The sequence below is a fragment of the Rattus rattus genome, chromosome 12 (assembly GCF_011064425.1).
Source record: "Rattus rattus isolate New Zealand chromosome 12, Rrattus_CSIRO_v1, whole genome shotgun sequence".
NCBI lineage: Eukaryota > Metazoa > Chordata > Mammalia > Rodentia > Muridae > Rattus > Rattus rattus.
In genome coordinates this window covers 93,286,663-93,313,494 of record NC_046165.1, presented here as the reverse complement: position 1 = coordinate 93,313,494, position 26,832 = coordinate 93,286,663, and the positions used below count along the sequence as shown (strand labels likewise).

General features: G+C 42.4%; 1 protein-coding gene across 39 annotated transcripts in view; it reads left to right on the top strand.

Annotated features, from left to right (window-relative positions):
- Window positions 1-26,832, top strand: part of Kcnma1 (potassium calcium-activated channel subfamily M alpha 1) — a 694,984-nt gene that overhangs the window by 416,018 nt on the left and 252,134 nt on the right. The gene's annotated exons all lie outside the window — the stretch shown is intronic.

Genomic DNA, 26,832 nt, shown 5'->3' with positions numbered 1-26,832 from the left:
GCATCCCTCCATCCCTACTTACTCATCTCGCAATGCTCTGCTTGGGGCAGGAAGGGAGGGGGGAGAGATCTTATTTAAGAGTGCACACTTCTATATCTCTTCTTTCACACTCCTCCTTTGCCTCCTCCAGTTTCTAGAAATGCCACCAGGATCAGAGAAGCACACAGCCAGCATGGTGTCTCCCAAGTTCCAGGGTACTTCGTCAGCTCATGGATCTTGTAGAGGACCAAGGGCTTCCATGTGATCTCATTCAGCAGAGAGAAATAGATCAGAACCCAGTTCTCTGTTCTGTCCCAGCTCAATTAGCTCTTCTTCAGCCACAGGCCCATGGGTCCCTTTGTGAAAGATCACACTTACTTATCCCCAGTTCTGCTTTCTTAATATTGTTCCCTGTAAAAAGTTGATAACAATGACAGCTCACTCATAGGGTTACAACTGGGCTCTAGTGTGGTAGTTACATGCTAAGAACCTAGTGCAAGTTTTGCTAGCAGGGCAATAGCTATCCTAGCCTCTCTCTCTCGCCCTCCATCCTTCAAAGTGCCAATGGATCATGCAGAGCAGAATGGGACCCCACAAAGGGCAGCAGGATGGGAAGGCAGCTATGTGTGCAGATGGTAAGACACTACTTGTTTTAATTCCCGTTTCCACACAGGGGCTCATTCCTTTGCAAAATCCTTACCACAGCCACTAAAATAAGTGTGGCCTGAAATGAGAGGTGGATCTTATTTTGAGACATGAACAACATGTTCATCTGTCTGTTCTTGTAGGAACTCTATCCCCAGGAGTGGTCAACTGTGCCTTCTTTATGTGCATAGATGTTTGTGTGGAGGGTCATCCCCTCTGGTTAGAGGAATCAATTAGGAGAAGCTTACTCCCTCACCAGTTGCCTGATGTGCCTTTTATTATCTTAGTGCTCTTGTTGAAACCCCGGACTTTGTCTATGGTGGACAAGTGCTTCCCTGATGAGTCACAGTTACAACCCCGTCTAACCAATTTTTTATTGAGCATGTATTATGTGCTTAGCACTGGGTTATTAGTATCACAGGCACAGCCTCCCTCTTTGTTAGCTGTGCCATTATTTTAAACAGATTTTATTCCTATTCTCTGACAGAATGAGGAATATGATTGGGGCCGCCATTGACTGGAACTGTAAGTGGAAAACTATACCTTTGTCTTATCCATTCTGGGCCCAACATTAGACCTTAACACCTTCAACAAATTTCACCAGGGAACAGAATACTCTAGTATGAAATAGAAAAATGACTTAGTGGCCAGTCATGGGGAAAACAACACCAATAACAAAAGCAACTGAGAGTATCTACTTAGAAATATATGACTTTGTAGTGTGTGTGTATGTGTGTGTGTGTGTGTGTGTGTGTGTGTGTGTGTGTGCATGTTGCAGAAATCAAGAGCAACAGCACTAAATTGGACAAAACATAGTTCCTGTTTGAGACTGCGGTTCAATCTTATTTTGGAAACAAGATAAACAGACATGAAATGACAGTAGGTAACATTGCCTACTATATAATTAAGTCTAGAATTGCCAAGTACAGTGGAAAGCCTGGAGGTGGGGATTGGCAGTCAGAGGAGTCAGAACCACACGTGCTTGTGTGTGCATGCATGTGTGTGTGTGAATGTTTGTGCATGTGCGTTTGTGCATGTTGGGAGGGGGCGTGTGCGTGTGCTTGTGTGTGTCAGGGATACAGAGAATTCTGTAGAACTCTGAGCCCCAGCTGAGGCCGGTAGTGCAGGGCAGAGGTGGGCATGGAAGAGGAAGCTAACTCTCTGAGGGGCGAGGACTCCACTGCACAGAGTAGCATGTACCCATGGAAGATAATTATCATTGATAGAAATTCTCTTTCTTGGGCTCATATTAGCCTCACTACCCTAAGGGGTGGTTGTAGTTGGTTACTACTGACATAGAATCCCATTGCCATGATGTTATGCCTCAAGACAGCCTCTGTGCCTCATCTCATAATTCTTCAACCTGGAAGTCCAACTTAGGTCTGGCTAGGATAAGATAAAGGTGTCTTCAAGGGCTGGGAAGATGGTTCCATTAGTAAAAATGCTTTCCTCTTGAGCATTGGGGTCCTGAGTTCAATCCCTAGGACCCATATATAAGGCTGGACATGGTGGAGTGTGGTTATAATTCCAGCACTAGGGAGGCAGGGTGAGTCCCTGGGGCTCAACAGGCAAACGGCCTTGCCTACTTGGCCAGTCTCAGCCAGTGGAAGACCCTGTTGAACAAATTCAACAATAGCAACTGCAGAATGATACCAGAGGTGGTTCTCTGTCCTTGACACATGGTTATACACATTGTACATTCTCACACATTTACATACACGCAGAGATGGGGGAGGGGAGGGGAGGGAGGGAAAGGGAGAGGGAGGGAAGGGAGAGTCTGGCTCTTATTCTGAGGCCCTGTGACACACCAGGAAAAGAGCCATGCGATTGCTTTTTCTAGTTTTTATAACCTTCCCAGTCCATGTCTCATAGCTCCTTTCTCCACCATATTCAGCCAGGTTGACTCCAGGTAGGAACTAAAGCAAGGGGCCAAGCATAGACAAGCGGTGCTTCTTATGGGCATATTTCTTCTTGCTTGTTCATCCTGCTTTCTCATACAACTCAAGGGTGGCACTACTCAGCAGATGGGCCCTCCAACATCAATCATACATGAGTGTGTGTGTGTGTGTGTGTGTGTGTGTGTGTGTATGTATGTGTGTGTAAAAGCTGGCATTCTTGCCTATAGGACAATCTTATGGAGCCATATCTTTTCTCACCTGAGAGTTTCTCTTCCCAAATAATTCTAGCTTTTGTCAAGGCAACAAAAATAAAACATAAAAGAAATTTAAAAAACATAAAAGTGCAGGTGGGACAGGTGTTGTCATTGTAGATTTGAAATTTGATAAAATTAAAACTCAGTCCTTCATCAATGTTACCTACATTTCAAGAACTCAATAGTCACTTTAAATGGTGGTTCTTATACTCTAAATTGTACATATAACCCATTTCATCATTCTATAAAGTTCTATCTGCTCACGATGCTATAGCATGGATCATGATGGATAAGCACCATGGCTTTTCGCCTTTGTATGGAGAACACTTTGACGTACAGTGGAGCTTAACAAAAGTTTGAGTTTATTTTTAAGAAATTGAATGAAAAAATGAAATAAAAAGGAAAAGACATGACTGCTCCTAGGCATGGAGGAGGAGAAAGTTTATTGTAGATATGTGGGAGAGCATAGTCAGAGGCAGAGAAACCTGGGAGAGTCTAGAGTAGACATGAGTCTGAGCCTTGTGGGGAGAAGAGGAGGGGAAGGGAGCTGGGAAAGGGAGAACTAGATACAGCAGCCAGGAGGTCAAACGTACAAAAGGGGTAGGTAACCAAAATGTCTGGATTATATAGGGAAGAGTCTCTGGGGTAAGGGAAGGCCAGCCCTTGGGCTGGAGAGTTCATGGTAGTAGATGGGGTATGCCAGCCATACTCTATACAGATGGGTACTGAGGAATGCTGGGAGAACCTGGAAGCAGGGTATGCTTTGATATATTAATAAGCATCCTAGTCATTTGCCACAGGTTTGAAACTTAGTGGTAAGTCTATTTTTGAAAGAATTAGATAGTTCTCCTGGGATCACCAAGAGAGCTCAGTGTGTAGAGATCTTGCCAACAAGCCAGGACTCATGAGTGGAAAGAACAAAATGACTTCCGCAAGTTGTCCTGAGGTCTTTGCGCATGGAGGGAGGGCAAGTATCCATGTACACACACACACACACACACACACACACACACACACACACACACACACACAGAGAGAGAGAGAGAGAGAGACAGACAGACAGAGAGACAGACAGAGAGATAGAGAGACAGACAGAGAGCTCTAAAAACAGGCTCTTTTCATCGTGTGTGTGTGTGTGTGTGTGTGTGTGTGTGAAAGAGAGAGAGACAGAGAGAGACAGAGAGAGACAGAGACAGAGAGAGACAGACAGAGAGATAGAGAGACAGAGACAGACAGACAGACACACATACACACAATTTAAAAGTAGTATCGAAAGCAATACTTTCTGAAAAAAGCTTTCTAGCCTGGTGGTAGTGGCACAAGTCTTTCATCCCAGAAAGGAGGGGGCAGAGACAGGCAGATCTCTGAGACATCTGAGTCAGGCTGGTCTAAAGAGTAAATTCCAAGATGGCTAGGGCTATATAAACCAACCCTGTCTTAAAAACTAACCAGCCAATCAAACAAACAAGCAGAAAACAAGCAAACACAAAAATAAGACAAAAAGTCGACAAGGACAAAAAGCTTTCATGGATAGATGGTGAAGAAAACATTCGGTAAAAATCACTGTTGAGAAGGAACTCACTGCCAGTCAATGTTCAAACTATATCAAGAACATTTAAGACCTTGACATCCTAAATGTACATAGTATATATTATGGTATATGATACATAATATACATATATTTATACCAATATACGCATTAATATTTCATATAGAGATAGATGCAGATGTAGATGTAGATTTAGGTGATATAAATATATGAAGCGTTGTGCCTGACCCAAACCTCAGCTTTTCAGGCTTCCTGCTCTTTTGTAAAATGGCCCTTTAGAAGCAGTAAAGAAAAAAAGAAAGCTCTCTGGTTCCCCCTACAGGATGGCTCTGGAATTTCTGTATTGAGAGTAGGTAGCGGGCTAGAGAATACTCTAGCCTCGGTTCATGAGAAGAATCCTTTGTGGTTAGTAGAGGTAGGTTTACCTTGAACTCACACTTCGATCTGCCTTCTATGACCATAAGGTCCCTCCTCTATCTCCATCAAGAGGTTCCAGCCCTGGAACCGCAGTCCCCAGAGCCCCCCATGTTCACCTGCAACACCTACCAAGGTGGCCTAAATTCCAGCTTTAGTATCTTCGGTTTCCAAGCCCAAGCTTTCTAAGTAACCTGTTCCCTTTAGCTTGTAGCTTTATTAAAAATAAAATAGAGAAGTCTGTCCTTGAGAATCACTTTTGTAATCCCACCAATAGACGGTCTAGTGTAGTAGCACGCCCTTTTAATCCCAGCACTTGGGAGACAGTGGCAGACCTCTGTGAGTTTGGGGCCAGCCTGGTCTACATAGTGAATTACAGTGCAGCCAGAGCCACATAGTGAGACTCTGCCTCAAAAAATAAAACAAGACAAAAACAAAGAACACAAAAGCTAAAATAAAACCAAATGACAAAATAAAGCAACAAGCAAGAATAATAAATAGGGAAAAGGAAAAAATATGGCTTCTTTTCTTAGTATAGGTGTGCCTGTCTTTAGAGAAGAAGGGAAAAGGAAGAGGAATTATAATCCAAAAGAGAAAGTGCTTCTATAACCAAAATCAAACTGGATGTGTTCATATTGTGCATGTGTATGTTTGCAGTTGTACACATAATTAATTGGAATAAGCAGTCTGCCAAACAAATCTTAAATGTATGTCATTTCAGGTCCATTTGAGAAAACTAAGACTTGTAGATGTTAAGTTACTACTTGATGAGAGTCACAAGGTTAAGTGGTCAAGCCAGCCTCTGAACTCAGGTAACTCAGGTCCCTCAGTGTGATACTATGCTGCTGCTCAAATGATAAGTGCACCCAATTGTTATCAAAAAGAGTTACTATCCAACCAAACTGACTGTGAGATGCAGCCTCTCCTTGCTCCAGTGACCTGAAAAAAATCAGAGGAACCTTCTAACAGAATGTCTCACATGGTCCCCGTTGAGAAAAAATAAGGAAGAAAAAACTCAGTCTCTTTTTTTTATTTGAGCTAATTCTATTTCTACGATTAAGCTGGCTTTTCATACATCCTTCTCTTCACAGTTGGTCTTGCAGAGTAAGGAGGTTCATTTTAAATAAGTGTCCAAATCAGTAATAAAAAATAATATCATTACTGTTGGTCTGATTTCCAATGGCATTAGAAATGTATCCTCTTGTGTTCAAAAGTTTAGTGTTCCCCAAATTCGAAGGTAGAAGCTTAACTTTAAACCAGCAACATTAGGAGTAACGTCTCGATGGCAATTAGATCATGACAACGGGGCACCCAGAGTGCTATTAGAGCCCTTATAAGACAAGCTTTTACCAGATACTGCATGTGTTGCTACCTTGACCCTAGGACACTTCAGCCTCCAGAATTGTGAGCAGTGCATCTATGTTGTTATAAATTATCCAGTCAAAGGTATTTTGGTGTAGATGCCTGAAGGTGCCAAGACATAGGGCCATACCCTTTGTTTGATTTTTTGAGAGAGAGAGAGAGAGAGAGAGAGAGAGAGAGAGAGAGAGAGAGGAGAGAGAGAGAGAGTATGAATATTCAGTGATACTGTGAACCTTAGGAATAGCATTGAGACTAAAGTGTGACTCAAGTTACTAAGTGTGGCGAGATAAATAAGCCCATTGCTGAGCTCTGTCCTCATGGTTGGACTTTGAATGAAGGCAGCACCAGCAAAGCAGACGGGTGAAAGTTTGGATGAATTTCAGGAAGCTGATTGCCATTCTGGTAGCTGCTGTACTTGCTAAATCTGCTCCTGGAGAAGTTACACCTCTCGAAGAGATTTCCAGTTGTGTCCCCTTGATATTGCTTTGTCAGGGATGTGCTTTAAATAAGATGCCCTCCATAGGGAGCAGGGATTCTAATCCTCATTGACTTGCATAGCTGTTATATGCCAAATAACATAGAAATAACTTCCTAAAATGAATGTCTTCAAGGAATGAATTCAGCAGGAGGTTTTCACGGAAGCCAGCATCTCTTCAGATGGGTCTGCTTGACCAGGGTGTTATTAGAACAATCTCCTTGGGCAAACAAAATCTCTGGGACTATTTACCTTTGCAGCATCTAAAAAATAGCAATAATAAAAGTCTCAATTCTTTTCTGAGATCTAAGCCTGATGGTTTGGCCTCGGTAGAAATCGGGAACTGAGAACTAAATGCTAGTTAGTAGCTCAGGGGCAGGCTACCCTTATTCAACTGGTCCCCAGTGTTCACATGACTTAGCCATGGGAAGATGTGTATGTTGCCTTATAAGACAAGAATGATTCATTCAAGTGTACTCATTATGATATGGCTACAGCAATGTGAAAGAAAGCTAATATCTGGGTGCAGAGTGGGTTGCAGGGTTCTAAAGGCAAATGTTTTTCCCTAAGGTATTAGAACTGAAGCTATCCCCAATATAACTGTAGACCTGGAGACTTGGGAAGTGAGAACTGTTGACCCAAATCCAAACCTTCAAACCTTGCTTTCCTACGAGAGAACAAAGGATGTTTTTACAAACTGTCCACATATTTCTTATGCAGGCTCCCATGACCTTAGCAGGATTTTAGAATGTCCTGGAAAACATAGACACCTCCTATGGCTGAGGCTGACTGTATGTATTTCAGCTTTGCTATATCCCAGTATAAGCCACCAGAATTGTCCGGTTCCCTAAAGAAGTTCAGTATGCAGCCAGCATTGAGGAATCTCTCACTTGATTATTTTTAAATGAGAGATATATACCCAACCTTAGGAAAACACACACACACACACACACACACACACACACACACACACACACACACTTTCTAAAATTTCTTATTAGACTCTTTAGAGACAAGTAAGGAAAGTTTCTATAGAGCATGAATAGACATGGATGATATTCTAGAGTACTAGAGTACTGTTTCTCAAACTTCAGTGCTAGAGGTCTGCTTCAACCCCAGGTTTGGGACTCAGTGCACTAGAGTTGGTGTGTGTGTAAGGGTGGAGGTATAGGGTTTTCCTACTGGGCCCCAGCGATGATGGTCTTGGAACTGCACTTTGAGGTCTATGGGTCCAATCCTACTAGGATGTCGAATTCTAGCAGTGCCTGCTATGCCAACTATCAAGATTCTTACACTTCCAGGCAGAAACATTGCTTTTGGGGCTCCCAGATGTCAGGTTTTTACAGAAATCCTCCCCTTCAAGATACTTTGGGGATTGAGGCTGAAACATTCATATATTGAGATATATCTAGCATATTGTATCTAATGTTACAACTGGAACGGGTAAGCCCTTTTACAAAATCTGTTCATTCTTTCTGTACTGTTCCCTTTAAAGGTCCTGCAGGTCCTGGATTGCAGCAAGAGGGGATCCCTGCCTCTTACTGCTTTCCAGGTTTGATTGACGCTCTTCCTCCTCAACCTCCAGAGATCGGGTTAGAGCCAGTCATGGCATATTGGAGATTATGGAAGGAAGACTGCTGAGAGAGGTTCCAGACTCACCCATTCTCTGGGGTCTGACCTGTCTCCTTTGTCAAGGATAGAGCCCCTTAGGCTGCCAGTCTAGGGAGGAAGTTTGTTTTGAGGGCCTGGTCTGTCCTTATTTTTAGGATAACTCATTTTAACTAGCTTTATTCTTTCCCCTTCACCTTCCATGGAGAGGCCTAGGCCTGGACATAGAACTGCATGGTGGGTAACACACATTTCCCTTTCCCCAAGATGTATTTGTCATTAATTGAGTTCAGTACTGAGATAAACAATTATTTGATTACATATCACAATCACAGAGTTCAACTTCTCTCTCAGGTCAAATAGCAGTGTATCAGCCGGTCTTACAATGGATAAAATTAACTTGATATTTCTTAGAACACAGAAAAAGATTTCCGTAGCCAGATTGGAGGTATAGCAGATGAAAAATACACTTCCTTCTCTTGCCCCTCCTCATCATCCACCTCCTATTCCCCATTCCCCCTCCTCCTTCTCCCTCTCCCCTTCTTCTCCCCTCCCTTCTTCTCTTTTCATACTCAGCACTGAACCTAGGGTCCTGCTCATGCTTGTCCAGTCATTAAGATAGATCCACACTTCCCTTTTTACTTTTATTTTGAGACAGGATGTCACTAAGTTGTCCAGGCTGTCTATGAACTTACTAAGCCCAATCTTTGAACTTGAGATCTTCCTGCTTCTACTCCTAGGGCAGCGGAGATTGTAGCCATGCCCATGACCAGGCTCTTTTTTTTTTTTTTTTTTTTTAAATTCCAGTCTTACATTGCCCAGGGGCCCCTTTCACCTTTTTTTTTATTTGCCTTTCCGTAGATCTCTCTTGTCTTGGATTCCAGTTATTGGGTTACCAGTTAGCAGTTACTAAGCTTCCACTCCGCTTGCCCATACATGCCATCTCTGTGACTGTGTCACTCATTGTGTATTTGAACTTAACTAGTCTAGCTCTTGCCTCCTTCAAAACTGGCACTCTTCTTGTTGTACATGGTCTTTGATGATGGTGCATGTCTACAAGTGATGTATGCATGTCCTGGACCATAACTGGCCCACTACCTTGTGTGTGTGTGTGTGTGTGTGTGTGTGTGTGTGTGTGTGTGTGTGGTGTGTGTGTGTGTGTGTGTGTGTGTGTGTGTGTGTGGTGTGTGTGTGTGTGTGTGTGTGGTGTGTGTGTGTGTGTGTGTGTGTGTGGTGTGGTGTGTGTGTGTGTGTGTGTGTGGTGTGTGTGTGTGTGTGTGTGTGTGTGTGGTGTGTGTGTGTGTGTGTGTGGTGTGTGTGTGTGTGTGTGTGTGTGTGTGTGTGTGTGGTGTGTGGTGTGTGTGTGTGTGTGTGTGTGTGTGTGTGTGTGTGTGTGTGTGTGTGTGTGTGTGAGAGGGGATATGAATGAAGAGAGGAGAGAAGAAAAGAGAATGAATGTGGAGTTGATCTGTAATTTTATTATTTAGAAACCATCCACCCGGTTTATCGAGTCAATAGGACCTAGGCTCGCTGATTAGGCTCCTCTGACTGGCTAGCAATTCCCAGATTCTCATGTCTCAGCCTCCTCAGCCTTAGGGTTTGCAAGTGTGAGGCACTGTGCCCAGCTTTTTTATGTGAGTGCTGAGAATTAAACTCGGGTCCTTATGTTTGTGTCGCAAGCATTTTCCACAGTGAGCAATCTTCCTGGTCCTTCACTGTTTATTTTCGGAAATAAGATTTTATTGGAACACAGCCACACTCAGTCATTTACATATTGTCAGTAATATGGAGACCTAGGGTCACAATGCATAAAATACCATTTACTTCTTTGCTCTACAGAAAACCTATTGATGGCAGATGCATTTTATATTCTTTTGTGTTCCTCTAAATGCCTGGCACAGTGTTTGCTTATAATAGCTGCAAATCAGTTTTGATAAATGCAGCATGAACTTTCCTCTGAGATCATTGGAATTGTAATAGTGATAAAATAAAAATGTGTTTTGGCCTCTGTTATTATACTACTGTGTATTATGTGGCAGATATCAGGATAAGATCCTCATGTGTCTGTCTCGTTTAGTGTTCCTACAAGCTCTAACGATAAGTGGGGGGACCTGGAGAGGCCAGCTGTCTTCCTCGCTAAGACATTGACACAGCAAGAATGTGAACTGAGATCTTTGCAATCTCAGCTATGAAATTTTGAATTATTATTTGGAATGTATTCATCAGTTCCATAAGTGCTGAGAAACAGAAATCTTGAAAAATCCATTTCAATGAGGTATGACACAGAAACCACGCAAACATAATAAAGGCTAAGACGAATATAGCACAAAATCCCAGAAGGAAGGGCTCAAGCCTTATTTCTTGGGTGTTTCACCTAACTCACGCTAGTATAAATCCTCATTATAAAATCCTGCATAGCTGTACCATTAACATCAGCATCAGTTCAGATGTTCAGTCACTCGACAGACTTAAGAGCAGGTAGAATTATAATGTGTTAGTTGCTGTACTAGGCCTGAATTTAAGGTGTGAATGCAATTTCCCTGCTGGAGGAGAGGAATATGTAAACTCAAGACTACAAATCCAAATACTTACAGGGAAAGGGAGATAACAAGGGGGTGGCACATGATGTGATAGAGCCAGTCTCTCTAGCAAGGAAGAGAGGATACTTCTTAAAATGTTTGTTGGCTGATTTTTCTCAATATCCATTAACTACCTTCTTTCTCCATTTCTTCATCTGTTTTAAAGCTCTCTCTCTCTCTGTGTGTGTGTGTGTGTGTGTGTGTGTGTGTGTGTGTGTGTGCACGCGCGTTCATGCTTGTTAGTAAGTATCCATGCCTGCAGGTGACTGTGGATGCCCTCGAGCTGGAGATACAAGCAGATGTGAGCTGCAAGATGTAGTTACTGGGAACTGAATTCTGGTCTTCTGTAAGCACAGCAATAACTTTTAACCCATGAGCCATTTCTTCAGCCATCTAAGACCCTCTTTCCTCTCCTTGTCAGTTAGTTATCCTTGGTACTTAACCTGTGGGAACTGGGTAGGCTGAAGCATCATTTATCTGGTCAAGACAGGTAGTATCCTGGTTTCCTATGTATAGGACTTGTCTTCCTTCTTGCTGTATCAGTTGCCCAGAATCTATTACCAAACCTGTAATCTGGTACCTGCTAGCAATGCAAACCACCTCACATAATATCACCTCACATATAATTAAACAAGCAAGCATTCTTTCTAGGGTGAGTGAACATTTTCAGTGAACTTGGAGACAGGGTCAAATCCCCCTACACACACACACACACACACACACACACATGTTACAAGCAAAGTACTCATTGTCTGAGGACTTCTTAGTCCTTATTCTAACGTAGTCCTCCTCATAGAAGGACCAGTACTTCTCGTCTGGTGGGAAGAAAGAAAGCTTGGCTCTTCTGGCCTTCTAGAGGCTTTATGGAAGACACAGGAGGACACAGTCCTCTGGTGCACTGACCTGTTCAGGGGGAGCCCCCGTCTTCCTGCAGCCCAGGTTGTTCCCAGTCCCTCACTTCAGCTCTGTTGTATGGCCCATACCACCACATCTGTTAAGCCATTGTGCCATCTAGCGATGGAAAGTAGGAAAGTCATCCTAAGAAGTCTGTGCCCTTTGAATCCTGACTGATGAACCTCAGATTAAATTTTATCTTTTAGAGGGCAATTCAGAAGAGTCTCCAGCTTACAAGAAGAATCCTACCCCAACAAAAAAAAAAAAAAAGAAAAGAGAAAAAGATAGATGGCATAAACATAGCGGGGGTTCTGAAAGCTGGCCTTTGTGCTCATACTGAGTACAGACTGGCACCACAACTGCCCACCCACATCTCTGTCTAAACTGACACCCAGGGCAGGGCAAAGGTAAGCCCTTTAGACTGATTGTGGATTAAAGATATGATTTTATTGAATTGAATACTCTTGTCCAGGTTTATTCAGGGTTAAGTCTCCTTCTATATCTTGACAGAAATGGTTTAGAGTCTGAAGGAAATACTGAGGTAAACCGTCGCTGCTTCTGTCATGTAAAGTTACCAGCTCCAAAACAAACAAACAAACAAACAAACAAACAACATGAGGGAGCAGTTTCTCAATAATTGGTTGCTTCTCAAAGCTAAGCAGAAATAGGAACTTGGTAAGACAGCAGCAAAAGCCCTGAGTCTAATCACAGTATTTGCACCCTAGTCCAGCAGAATAGATTTTATGAACCAGCACTTTAGTACCAGGACGGAGCTGTATTTTTGTAGGTGTTACTATTTCAGGTGTTCTTCCTGGGAGTTGTGTTAGTGTGGTATTGTTATTGAGTACCATTTGGCTAGGTCTCAAGGTCTCCTTTGTGGAAGATAATGATTCTTTTCATAGATAAGCTAATGGCTGCATAATACAAGGCAAAAAACATTGTGAATATTCTTACACCGAGCTGTCACTGTTCCTACAACCTGTTTATAGAAGAAAGAAAACCTCCTTCTATTTTGTTCATATTCTCTCTCTCTCTCTCTCTCTCTCTCTCTCTCTCTCTCTCTCTCTCTCTTCCTCCCTCCCTCCTCTCTCTCTCATACACACAAGCATACACACACACACACACACACACACATTCATACATTCATGCACACACACAGGCACATGCACACTCACACACTTAGACGGCAGAGACCTTGGGACCTTGGCTTCAGTCTACTTTTTTCTGAAATGATCTCTTATGAAATGACCCATAACTCAGTAAGCTAGGAGTGAGTTGGGTATCTATCCATCCCCTGGCTCCTCCTCCCCCAGCACCCAGCTTTTTAAGAGTGTTCTGAGGATTTAATGTGGGTCTTCCTGCTTGCAAGTCAAGCTCCCCACTGAGCCATCTCCTAAGTCTGACTATTACCCACTCTCAGTGCCTGACTCCTGCATTTCCATCTGTTTCTTTGACTATCTGTCTGGCAAAAGTGTGTGTGTGGGAGGGGGTTAAGATGAAAAAAAACAAGTGGCAAGAAAAAGTTCAGAGCCATAACCCAAGAAGAGCCTTCTAGATTCATCGCTGTTACATGGAAAGTTACATGACTCTCCAGGGAAATGTACTAGAGTAGTTGGCTTCCTTATTCTAGGACTAGCAGGGATCTCGATACAGGTATGGTTGTTCTGGGAGCATGGTGGGAATGGCTGTAAAACCAAGAACATGCCAGACCAAGAAAAACAAATGCCTCATGTGTGCAAATATATTTCAGTAAATACCACTTTCCTAAGGTCTAGATAGCAAAGGAAAACAAGTGTTTCCAGAAAGACATGGGTGAGGAAGGATTCCTGAAAGCAGGCTTTAGGGACTCCTCCTTATCTTTCAGTCACATCTGCATGGGAGAGAAAGGCAAAGAATGCTATTCATATGTATATGAGTGTATTTTAAAATAGCCATCTCTGTTGAAATAGCAACTCAAAAGTGTGAACAAAAGGGAAGTCTTCAAGAGGATCAGCTCCTACATGCTGATTACAGAAGTCAGTGATATTTCTTCCCTGCTGCTGGGTGTTCAGTCTGGACAACAATCCTCCCAAAGACCTTGAGCAACTTTGGATAAAACACCTAGGTTCATGCTTTGTCCGTTGTCAGAACTGATCTGTAGGATACATTGGTGTGGGCTGCCTTGCCTTGGGCAGGATTCTCTATGTTCTAGTCTCACAGCTGGGTAGTATACTGGGAAATCTACTAGGTACTGAGCAAGAGCCATTGAATGAGCAAGGGAGTGACATAAGAATCAGAGTATCCGGGTTGGGGATTTAGCTCAGTGTAGAGTGTTTGCCTAGCAAGTGCAAGTCCCTGTTGGTCCCCAGCTCTGGAAAAAAAAAAAAAAAAAAAAAAAAAAAAAAAGAATCAGAGTATCCATCTTCTATCCTACAGGAGAGAGATCAGCAAAAGTTTCTAGTGATTTCCCAGGTAGTAAACTCTGAAGACCACCCAATTTCCATTACCACTATTCATCCTTTCACCAGGGCCTGGAGTCAGCTCCATGCAATATGGACTGGGTGAACAATTTGAAATATATACTTATATTAAAATGTCCGTATGTGACATTATACCATACATAATGAATATATACAATGATATTTTTTATAAAAAGTATTCATGGACATTTAAATTGGAAGTTTGTATAACCTCAAGGTTTAGAAAGCACTCTTGTGTTTAAAAACGTGCACAAGCTGGTGATGGTCTAGGTGTGCTCACATGTCATAGCTTACCTGCTCTTCTGTAGAGGATTACTATACATGGTGGGTAGAGATCGTATGAAGCTTTAATAAACTCATTCATTCACTCAAGCCTTTGTTGAGTACTTGCTGTGTGCCACACTCTGTCCTAGGCACTGGATGTACCAACAGACCTGTGATTAGTCACCAGCCTGAGGAAGAGGTCCTTATCCTTGACAGCTTATGACTCAGAAGAATGAGTCACGACATTGTAGTAAATAAGAGCCCCTCAGTCTAATGAATGTGCATGAAGCACTTTAACGAAGTAGACATTTCTACCCAGGGCCTGCCATATGTAGCCAGCATCTTTCAGGCATTCCTTATTCACAGACTGGAAAATCGGTGGGGATGGGGTGATTTCCCCGTGAACTCTAATTTGCTTTGACGCCTAACAATTTGCTACTGGTTCTTGTACATCAAATGCTCACTCGAGAGTTCTAGTGGGTTTTCAGATACCTCCCCTTAAACATCATGAAGACATAGGAAAAAAAATCTCTTTCTCCTCATTTGTCCCCATTCGTCCCATTCTCTAACTTGATCAAAACCAGTGATGAGAACAAATCCTCTCTCTAGATTGTAGTTAGAAAACAGTATTTTTTTTTTTTTTGGTCTTGCCTATTTCATTTCCTGAAAACAAAAATAGCCTAGGAAACTATTAAATATAATGGAAGCAAGTAAAATTGGAGCCTTGAAAAGTTTCACATCATGTTTTTCCTGCTTGTCTGCTTTGGGCCTGCCTAAATTCAATAATCCATGCATGCAGCTTGAGCTCCAGCTTCAAGGTGTCTTCCCCTGCCACCAACAAATGTGCAATCCTCTTGAATCCTTTAGGGGATTCCAAGGCAAATGGAACAGGATTTAATTGTCTGAGAGATTTTATTTGCTTATTAGAACAGTTTGGTCTGTGGCACTATCTATATGGGGAATAATTCCCTTAGCTGCATCAATTTGATAGTTTCTAGCTCATTGGATTGCAGTTTTTTTCTACATAAAAGGATATCTGGCATGGAGCCACCCAGAGTGACTTTTATCACAGTGCAAAGTAATAACAATGTGAACAGCACCAGTGTCTCTTGAGAGCTGGAGAAGAAGGCAAAGGGAGAAAAGGGCAGAATTTAGAGATATAATTTGGGATTAATAAATGATTCATCCAGAAGATCAGTATTGATCACAGCTCTGAGGTTGGTTGTACTGTGAGATTGTAAGACACAGTTCATCCAGGAATAGCCTGATCTAGTTATGGATATGGGAAATCAAAGTACCGTGTCTACAATGGGAATTTAACATCTGTTGAGTAAATATAACAGAGAAATGATAAAGTGTTCAATAGTAACACTGAAAACCAGACAGGAGAAAATGTGCATTTAAATGCAGACACGTTTGCTTTGGCTATAAGCCATATGTTGGTTGTGTGAAACATAAAGGTATCTATACATGCACATGATAGAGTCCAGCTTGGTAAAATAGTAACTGGAGATTGGAATCATGCGCTTGGCTTTTTCTCAGATCATAAAGTGATTGGCACAATGAGATAGTCAATATTAAGTCAACCATCTATGAGACTCCAAATGAAGAAATCTTACCTGCTTTGCTCATCATGCTCTGAATGAATAAATATAGGCATCAATAAAAGAGGCATTGTTTATTTTCTTAGCCCAGACTCTTTCTTAAGGATCATTGTGCAAACATGGGTCATGGAGCAGTCAGACACTGTTTCCTTCAAGGTAGAAATGGAATGATAAGGGAGTACATGACCAGATAAGGGGCCAGACAATAGGGAAAGTTCTCAGGCTACCTAGAGGTTCCAGTGAGTAACTTAAGTGTAGGGAGGTGGTTGATAGAGCTGTAATGTTTCTGACAAGAGCTGTACCTGATCATATTCAGTAGATGAAAGCACCATGTGGAAAATGGAGAATACTGAAAACTAGACTCATAAGTCAAGAGCCTGGGGGTCAGCTCCCCGTGTGTATTTCCTGGTGAGAGTGAATGCAGCCCTAAATTATGGGTTGTTGAGTCCCCTGCTTGGATCCCTTCAATTATTAATTTGAAAGAAGACTTAGTGCCAAGCTGGAGTGGCCTTGGTGACCAATAGAAAGCAGGGATCATTAGGACTACTTGAGTTTACTTAGGAGCATTTATAAAGCACAAAACATCCACATAGGCATTCCATCTAGAAAACATTCTGGGAAAGCCATTATAATTTGATTGGCATTTTGAAGTGAGTTTCGTTGTTCTCCTTGACTTGGCAGATAGGAACAAGGATATTTAAAGAGGTGATTAGCCCAGGAAATTATACAACTAGTAAATAGCATTACTGGGTCTATCATTGGAGGCCTGACAAACTGGTGACCTTCTTAATATGGCACAACAGCTAGAAGATAACCCTGCCCTACCAGTAAGGACTAAGCATACCTTCTAGTGCTTCTAGTGGAGTGAGTTATTATCTGATTTGGTGCCCCAGGAATTATGTAAGTTAAATTATTTAAGAGTATACTGATGTACCTGTGGATGTGAGGACTTCGGGGAGAGGTAGAGTTGAATTGAGCCTTAAAGCATGGGTAGAGAAATGAAGGGGCAAGGAAGGGCATGTCAAGATAAGTGAAAAATTATACATAGGAGAAAAGTCTTGCTTGGGCTATGTAGGGGATCCAGTGAGTATGTAATCTAGATTATTTTTGTGTACCTGTAGAGGGGATAGTTGATAGAAGTGCAGTGTTACTTTTAAGAGAAAGAGTATGAGTCTGGGCAGAGTGGTCTGTGAAAATCACTGAGGAAAATGGAGACAAGCTTTCCCCAAGACTCTGTTACATCCCTCATTTGAAATCCCTCCTGTAGAAACATAGTAGGTAGGACTTTCCTACCTGCTCACCCACCCAATACTTCATTTCACATCATCTTGGTCCATTCAGGAGGCATTTACTACATCCCTACTATATTTCCAGCACTGCATTAAGTCCCAGATAATGACTAACAGGAAATACCTGTGCATGTGTGGTGAATCTATACAGGAGTGAAAGAACAAAAGAGGAGAGATTTGAGTTATTGTCTTCATTCCACTACAGTTTCAGAGTAAGGTAGGGCAGGGAAAGAGAGCAAGGAGAAAAGAGACGGCCAGGTCCCAAGAAAAGGGTGGGCAAAGGAAGGCAGAATTTGACTGGGTGGACTCATAGATTTTAGGACTTATTAGCTAGAGAAAGGGAGGACAGGCAGAATGAGCCAAAGGCTAATGCCTTGTAGTGAACCAAAAGACATAAAAAAAAAATGACAAGAAAACAAGAAAATAGGTGAGACTTATATTGAAGCGAAGCAGAAGGCACAGGAAAATGTTTTTATGTCAGACAGAAGAGGACCATCTGGTCCAAGGTCATCTCTACATCTCCTTAGGCAAGCCCTGGGCAGGAATGATGCAGCTCTGGGAAGTTTTCCAACACCAAGGCCAACTCAAAGCCCATCCTTCCCAGAAGAAAGCTGAGGAAGCATCTATCTAAGACTAGATGCTCAGTTATTTTAAAAGAATGAGAAGTGGCCACAATATGCAGCAGAAAGACAGAGGTAATAGAGCTCAGAACTGCCATTTTCCTGAAACTGAAGCCAGAGACGAACTGTCTTCTAATAACTGTCTTGGGATTTTATTCTGGGGGCTTAGCAGAGGAGGAAAAGTGTATGAGAACACCTTCAGACCTTGGATGGTTTATGGTAGCGTTTGAAATTGCTGGTAAAACTATGACCTTGTAATTCACAGCTGTGTCATATATTCCAGCCCAAAGTATAATTTATGCACACAGCCAGGTCTTTTGAAAATGAAAAGGGGGAAGTCTCACATAACACACAGTTTATAAAGCAGTGCTGTTTTTAACGTAAAATATCCTTGACTTAAACGAGTGTTGTTTACTTTGGTCCAAGGTTGTTACTGAAGTTCCTGTAGAATGGGATGGGGTTTCAAGGAACTCTAATAACATGGCCTGTCTTTGCTGGTGGGGCTGCTGCATTTAAACATACTCAAGGCTCTTTTTATCCCAGTCTGTATCACCCCAAAAGAAGTATCACCATAAAAATCCTTCTCTTGATACAAAACCTGGGCCACTAGGTAAGCTTGGCCTTAGCACAGGCTTTAACCTGACAAAAGAGCTTAACTTCCTTAGCTAACAAAACAAAACAAAACAAAACAAAACAAAACAAAACAAAACAAAACAACTGTTAGAACCTGCAAGTAGTTCATTCCAAGCTCCTTGTGGCCTCAGTTACAGTGCTAGAGTGGAAAACAATTAGGAGCCAGCTAGGACTATTGGAGACAGAATGCTAGGAGCATCTCATCTTCCTGGAAAGGCTGTAGGAACCAAACCAGAGTCTTCTGCCCTGCAGTCAGGAGAGAAAAGCCCTTTATCTGAGGCTTAGAACCTCCTGGACAGCTAGGCTACAGCGCCACCCCTATGGGGTGATCTTGGACATCAAAGCAGAAAGACAAACTTCTAGTCTTTTCTACTTAAGGGGGTCATTTTAGGATCAAGGGAGAGTGTTTTAACTCTGATCCAGTGACTGGAGTCACTTATTTCCTCTTCCTGTTTACTACTCCTCTCATCACCACCACCCTGTTACCTGTGCCTCAATAAAGCTTAAGGACAATGACCTGACTCAGACCTCCTTCAACTTCAGCCCATTCTGTCTGATCTCCTTTCTGTCTTTGTAGTCCTTCTCCACTGATTCTTCCTTTTAGAAACCTGTGCCTGTTCCTGTCTGCACCCCCACTCCTGCCATGACAAGGCCACATAGTTTTCTAGATCTGTTTCTCGCTCCTTTCTGCTCTCTCCTTGCCTGCCCCTGCCCTCTGAGTGCCAGAAGTGATGATAAGAACTGCAGCTTGGAGCAGAGAAGGAGAGACGTGTTTGTGATGCAGTGATCAAGGCCCCAGTCATCTTGGAACAGGCCCCAGGGTACTGTTCCCATTAAAGGCAGTGGAGCTTGGAGGCACTGCGGCCTTTTGTTGGGACTTCCTAGGTGTCCACTGATCTTAGTTTCCCTCAAGGGAAGGACAAGGGGCCAAGTATTTGACTTGATTCATAAAGATGGGTCCAGCTCCATTAGCCTAAGGCAGCTCTTATTTTGTTCCATGGCTTTTATTTTATAGAGTTCAGTTAGCCTGGACATCTTCAGTAAGTATTTTCAAAATTCTATTTTGTAATTTTCTTTTTAAAAAAAGAAATGGAAGCAGTCACAACAAACAATATAAAAATTGATTCCATCACTTGAAGATCATTGTATACGTAGAAAGAGAAAGAAGGTAAATAAACTACTGCCCATTCCTGTAATCCTAGCACATAGGGGTTAGAGGCAGGTGGATTGGGTGTAGAAGGCCAACCTTGACTATGAGAACTTATCTCAAGCTAAAAAGTTAAACAAACCGAAAATTGTATTAAAAAATCTTATAGTATATTATAGTACCTCTGGTTTTTTAGAAGTAAAACTGTTAAATTTATGTTTCCTTGAGCATACAGAAAATAGAGAAATAGGAATTGTTAGTTTTCATCCTTAAGATATTGCTAGTATAAGTATAGGAAAGCACTTCAGAAAACAATATACCAAAGTTGTATTTTCCTTTAACTGTAGCATTTGCTATGCTATGGTGTGGGTGGACTTTTGGATGTGAATGAAGGGAATATGTCTGTATTTGCCTTTTGTTTTAGTTACTGTCCTTCATTTGCTAGCTATGCTATCTTCTTTACTGTTTACCTGAACAGTAAATAGGCATGCTTAGAACAGGGCAGAGCCAATAGCTTCTGGAGCTGGACCATGTAGCCTTGATCCCCCTTTCATCCCCTGATGTCCAGATAACTGTAAGAAATCTGTCCTCTCTTTTTCCTATACGATGATCTAAACTGCTATGGTGGTTTGAATATGTTTGGCCCAGGGAGTGGCACTATTAGGAGGCGTGGCCTTGTTGGATTGGTTGTACCCTTGTTGGAGGAAGTGTGCCATTGTCGGGGTGAGCAATGAGACACTCCTTCTGGCCATGTGGAAGCCATATTGCTCCTGGCTTCCTTTGGTTGAAGATGTAGAACTCTGACCCCTTCCAGCATCATGCCTACCTGGATGCTGCCATATTTTCTGCCTTATTCTGATGATAATAGACTGAACCTGTAAGCCAGCTCCAATTAAATGTTGTCCTTTATAAGAGTTGCCTTGGTCAGAGTCTGTTCACAGCACTAAAACTCTAACTAAGACAACCACCTTTTATAAGATGTTGTGGGGATAAAGTGAACTGTAAAACATAGATCAAAAAGACTCCAACCACAATAAGAGTTGGTGCTTACTCTTCATTCATGTATTGGGCTTTGCATGGTGGGCATCAGCTCTTTGTGTAGTCACTGAATGCTGCCTGTGGACCTCCTAGAGGTCATGGTCTCTAAACTCCTCAAGCAAGAACAGCATGGAGGTGATCAGTGATTGAATAGCACCCTGGCCCCTACACCCTTCAATATGAAAAAACACACACATGAACATATACAGTCATGTGCAGAAACTGGCTACTACACTTCCCTGGGAGCATGTTGCTTTAGTTGCTTATGATGAAGCTTGTTTGCAAACAAAATTTTTTTATTGCTGCTTTCCCATCTCTCCATTAGTTCCCCATTCCCTTCCTGATGCTCATAATTAGATCCATTTCTAAGGTTCTGCTTGGTAGGGGGCAAACTGTAACGTCCCACTTTCTAAAACAACAGTGATATAGGCTCACACTCTCTCACACACAGAGGGGAAGAGAGATTCCAGAAAGTTCTGCAGGTCTCTGTGTATGAACATTAGAACCAAGATTTCAATGTAACCAACACACCAATCCAGTACATAATATGTGACTTTTGTTATCCAAGATGATAAAATGACAAAGTGTAAAGGATGACCTTGAAACCCATATCTTTTGCAGTATACAAAAATAAACAGGTCCAGACCTGTCTTCAAAGTCTTCGCCCTTAGTCACAATAATCACTCAGTTCCACAAACTCTCTGTCAATGGTGATGGGTATTTGACCCCTTTTAAGATGGGGAGTCCCTTTTTGGATCAGACTTGTACTGACCTCTGTATGAGGAGCTATGATATTCAGTTCCTTTGTGACCCTCAAGACCCCAAGAAAATAACTCAGCAGATTGATTTTGAACCAGATTTCAGCTCCTGAAACATGTAGGAGAAATGGCAAGATTTGCTATTTTGATGATTTTACTGCCTGGAATAATAATTTAAAAAATCTCCTAATTAGCAAGTACAATTAGCATTTATAAAAAAAAACAGTCCATCCACAAGGTGAATTCGCTGAGATGTAACATCTTGTTCCTGATGCTGTGGTGCTGGGATAAGTGGGATCATTCAGGAATTAGGAATTGTAATGAGCCAAGTACTTCAGCCTTCAAGTGCATCTGGCCCAGCTGGGAGGGCAGAATCTACAGCAACCAGGAGCAAGTTTCCTGGACTGATTCAGTGCTCCAGAGAAGGCTTTTGTTTTGTTTCCAATTGCAAAGGAGCCATAGAAACTGCAGGTTTATGGGAGTGTTTTTAATTTTTTTTATACCTTGGCTATGTTTAGTACTAATATTTTTTGTGGGTCAAATGACCTTCTGAAGCAGAGAGCTGCGTGAGTAGAGAAATTTGATCTTGTGTTAGCTTTTCATTGCTTTGACAAAACACCTAACATACGCGACTTCAAGGCCAAAAGGTTTATTTGGTTCATAGGTTCTGAGGTCTCATTGCATGACCTGCTGGTTCGGTTGCTTTTGAACCTGTGGGGATGTAGAACATCTGTGTAGGAGCATTCAACAAAGCAAAACGGCTCACCTTCCAGTGACTGGGAAAGGAGGGAAACAGGAAAGGGGTATGGCCTCAATAGCCCCTTCAAAGGCAAGATCTTAAGGATCAAACAGCCTTCCAGGTGCCTCAGTTCCCAAAGGCTACACCACTTCCCAGTAATGCCACATGTTGGCAGCCGAGGCTTTAGCATATAAGCCTTGGTGCTGGGGAGTCATTCTGTAAAGCGGTGTATGCTGCACAAACCTGAGGACCTAGTGTGGATTGCTAGCACCAAGGTCAAAGCTGAGTGTGGCAGCACACGCAGTAACCTCACTGCTGGGGGATGGAAGATGGGCAGACCCCTGGAGTTCACTCTTCTCCCGCCACAAGCACTTTTAAGCTACGTTCCAGATCCAAACTATGACAGATTTAGAAGGGACATTTTTAGGACATCTATTCCCCAAACTCTCAGGTCCTTCCTGCCTCTGAAACCTAATCATAAAGGGTGAGCATGGCTTGGTGAAGGCAACACCCTGCGCTGAAGCACCCCTGAGCGTAGAGGCCACTGATTTCTTCCAGTTGCCATAGTCACCAGAGACCTCAAGTTTACTTTTGATTGTCTTTTTTATTTCTTTCGGCAGTGCTGATCAAAGAATTTCATGCAAAGAAATTTGAATTGCCAATTGCCCTATGGTTTTGCAATATCTGCAGGTTTTTTTCGAGAGCTCTTAAAACACAAGAATGTGTTCCAGTGAGTGACTGATTATTGTTATTTGCTTGGGGGCGGGGATTACGATGTATGCTTCTTAAGAGACAGCACCATGCCTTACAGTATTTCTCACTGAGCAGATCTCAGGAAAGAATGTGTAATATGAACGCTACAGCTTAGCGCTGATCAATTCATTTCTTCCAGCTCCACATATTCTCCTATTTTGGTCACCGGGTTTGACATGCACACGTGTGTTTATTTCCTCCTCGGGTCTTCTTGCAGTCAGCACAATGAGTCCCATGCAGGCATGTGATAGAGGAAGAAGAAAAGGATGGCCTATTTCATCCTTTAATTGGATAATCAGTCCAGAATAATGGTGGTTTGATTTGATTTGCAAGCCTACACCGCAGGCTGTTGGTAACACAAACAGTATAAACCACAACAGGAGTGCAATATACATTTACACTCACAGTTCCACTGTGGCGGGAGGGGCGGCTCCACTTACCAAGACTGATAGAGCAGTAAATGTACCTTATTCATCCCCACATAAATCATGACTGGGCAGGCATTTTCATTGTCTGAGCCACGTTTCTGGAGTTTTTTTCTTATCTGTGAGATTCTTCCTGACCTGTGTAGGTTGTACACAAAGCTCAAAAGTCTGTGCTGAAGAGTGATCCTCCTTCATCAGTGGGGTAATAAGATGTGAGGACATCTGAGATGTCACCTGTTGCCATATGACCTTAAGGTCGATACTCTTGGGCCTCTCCTACTGGTTCTGTGAAAGGATAGAAATGCCAGGCCCCATCATCACTGAATGGGCGAGGCAGACAGATTTGTTGGTTAATGGAACCTGTCATTCAAATCAAGACTCCTGACCTCCTTGTACCCAGAGGCCAGCTAGGATACAGGATGCAGGTTGTGATTGGACGTGCATATTTTCTGAGGTAGTGCTTAGTGGGTTTGAACACAGCACCCCAACAGTGAAAGAAGCTGTCTAGCAGAGTATTTTAACTGCTTAAACAAGTATAGAGAACATTTAATAACAAAGGTGAGCCCATTGCATATTTATTTCATTGTTCCTAAAATACTTCATGCATTTATTTAGAGATCCGTGTATCTATGTCTCTGTGTCCTGCTGCCCCAGCCTCCCTGGTGCTGAGATTACAGGTGTGCACCAGTAAGCAGAGTTTTAATATTCAGTTAGTGAATGTCACCAAAAAGTGGATTTTAGTGATATGAGTACAAATAAAAGTTGTACACTTATATGGAAAAACAATTACTTAAATAAATACATGATATAAAGACTTTAGAATTAAGAAAAGGGGCTTCTAGCTTGTTTTTTTTTTAAATTTTATGCTTATGTTTTGCCTGCGTATGCATATGTATACTCCATGTTTACCTGGTTCCACCAGGGTGGGCAGGAGAACTTATTAGAGTCTTTAAAGCTGGAGTTGTGGATAGTCTCCTCCCCCCAACAGAGGTCATGCCATGTCCATTTCCCAGGTTTACCCAAAGTTAATTTTGAGCATCAGAATTAAACTGAGCTGAATCCTATAACCTGAGGCTCTTGCGAAATGTTTCTTCTGGCCCAAGTTTCAGTGTTCTCCTTTCTGCCGTCCTTTTTTTAACAGAGAAAGCTAAATCAAGAGTTCCCACTTGGATCACCTCTGCTCTTTGTAAACTGTAATTGAAGCCATAATTCACCCAGGTCCTCAGTTTTTATTCAAAGCCTCTGGCACAGCCATTCTGCTTGAATTTAATTTTAGGATAAGGTTGATTGTCCGATTGGCGTTGTAGGCTTTTCCTGTTCATGATTATTTTCACCCAATATTCTTCTTCCTTGTCATCGGTGACAGGAGGAGAGAGACCATTTTAGACACAAACTTCCACTATAGACTCATTGTCCAGGCAAGGTGAGACCAGGGTAATGCAATGGAAAGGCCTGTATGGAGGCTTTAAGGAGGCTCCCGATCTCAGGACTATTCAAGTGCAGAGTCACCCTGAAATCTTGTTCTTGAAGTGCTTTCTTCTCACTCCCCTCCGTGTTCTGAGACATCCAGTAACGTCCAGCCCTCCTGGATTTAGAAAGTATGGGGTTTGTCTTTATAATACAAATATGTTTGTTGTTGTTCTTGCTAGTTTTTAACCATGTAGATATATTTGGGTCCTGCAGTATGCTGAAGTACGGATCTCAAAAATCCAATCTATGGGGACTTCAGTGGCCTCAGAAGGCCATCTGTCACTTATAGGTCCAAATGTTAGTCCGGAGGGAAGCCTGGGGCCATGTGTCAGCTTCCCAGTTGGGGCTCCCTACAGGAATCAGATTAGAGGGGATTATTCCACTTCTTGTCTTGATTTCTCAGGGAAGAGGAGAAGAGATTGGATGAGTCCAGGTTCTTTTATCCCCAATATCACACATGTTGTGCCAGTCCACAGAGTGCCTCTCAGGCCATTTCCTTGGAAACAGTAGAAACAGCCAGGCCCAGCAAGTTGGTGATGTGCATTGTCACCTGATGAAGAAGGGGGTGGGGGGAAGAATGTACTAAATATGATTTCCTCACCCCTAACCAGATACTCAGTTAATCAAGGGGGTTATTGTTTAGGAGGGAGAAAGGATAGAGCAAAGGGGAAGGGGAGGAGGACTGGCGGGAAGGGTAAACCATGCCACTGGAGATGGGGCAAGAGGCTCCTGAATAGTTCAATCAAGGATTGAAGAGAAGCATATTGTTCCTCGTATCCCTGTATCCTGAGGGCTGAGCAAACAACACAGGCTCTTGGTCTCTGGTTTTAGTGAGAGAGAAAAGAGGTTGACCCAAAGGCATTGGATTTGACTGAACTGGAACTCTAATAAATAAATCACAGCACAAGGAATACATGTTTGACTGTAATAGATTTGGCCTTAACACTTGTGTTCTCTCCTTCAAACCACAGATATTGGGTTCCTTTTTTTGTTAGCTAAGCATAAAACTCACTTGCCAACAGTGGATTTAGGTTATCAGTTCACTCCTAGCTTCAGAATTGGCCTCCCACCTCCCCTTATGCTTTCTTCCTTTATCCACATTCCTTTCCCACCATGATCAACAGCTCTCAGAAAGATGTTTTTTTTAGCCGGGACCAAATCCCTCAGACCCAAGGAAAGTGGACCACCTGCAAGGGATCCTGGAGAACAGGAGTGACCATGTAACATGTTCTACATAGCGAGACATTTGAAAACACACATGAGATGCTCTAGTCCTCACAGCCTTATCCTTAGAAAACGATGCTGTCTTTATCAGTTGAAGGCTTGCAAATGTCATAGAACTAGCCTTCATTCTCACAGAGGATCAGAGCTAGAATTCAGTATAATTGTCTAACCCTAGACTTTACCTCTTGCACAATTCCATCTCTTTAAAAGAGTATCAGTGAATATTCAAGGAAAGAGAGCTAAGGTGTATATTGCCTTAAAATAAAACTTGAGGCGATCATCTTCATAACAAGATACCTGATATTTCTAGTTCATGGTTCAGGAACTCAGTCCTTGAATGACTCATTGCTTTTAGGTCTATGACGAGGCAGCACACTGTGACAGAGCATGTACCAAAAACCATTCACTCCATGACTTGGAACTATTAGGAAGAAGAACCCAGATAGTGTCCCATGATTCCCATTTGTCCCCAGTGACCTAAAGTCCCTTCACCAGGTTTCTGCCTCTTAAAGGTTCCACTGCCTATAGTAATGCCATCCTGAGGACCAAAGCTTTTAATACATGGATCTTTGAGGGACATCTCACATCTAAACTACAGCACTAGCCTAGCTAAATACAGTTCTCTACAAGGCGAGAAGTTGCTTAATAGCAATTCATATTTGTATCACTAGCTTCCCCAGACACATATCTACCTCATATTAATAACAGCAGCAAGCGTATCTGGACCACTTGTGTTATGTACCAAGGACAAC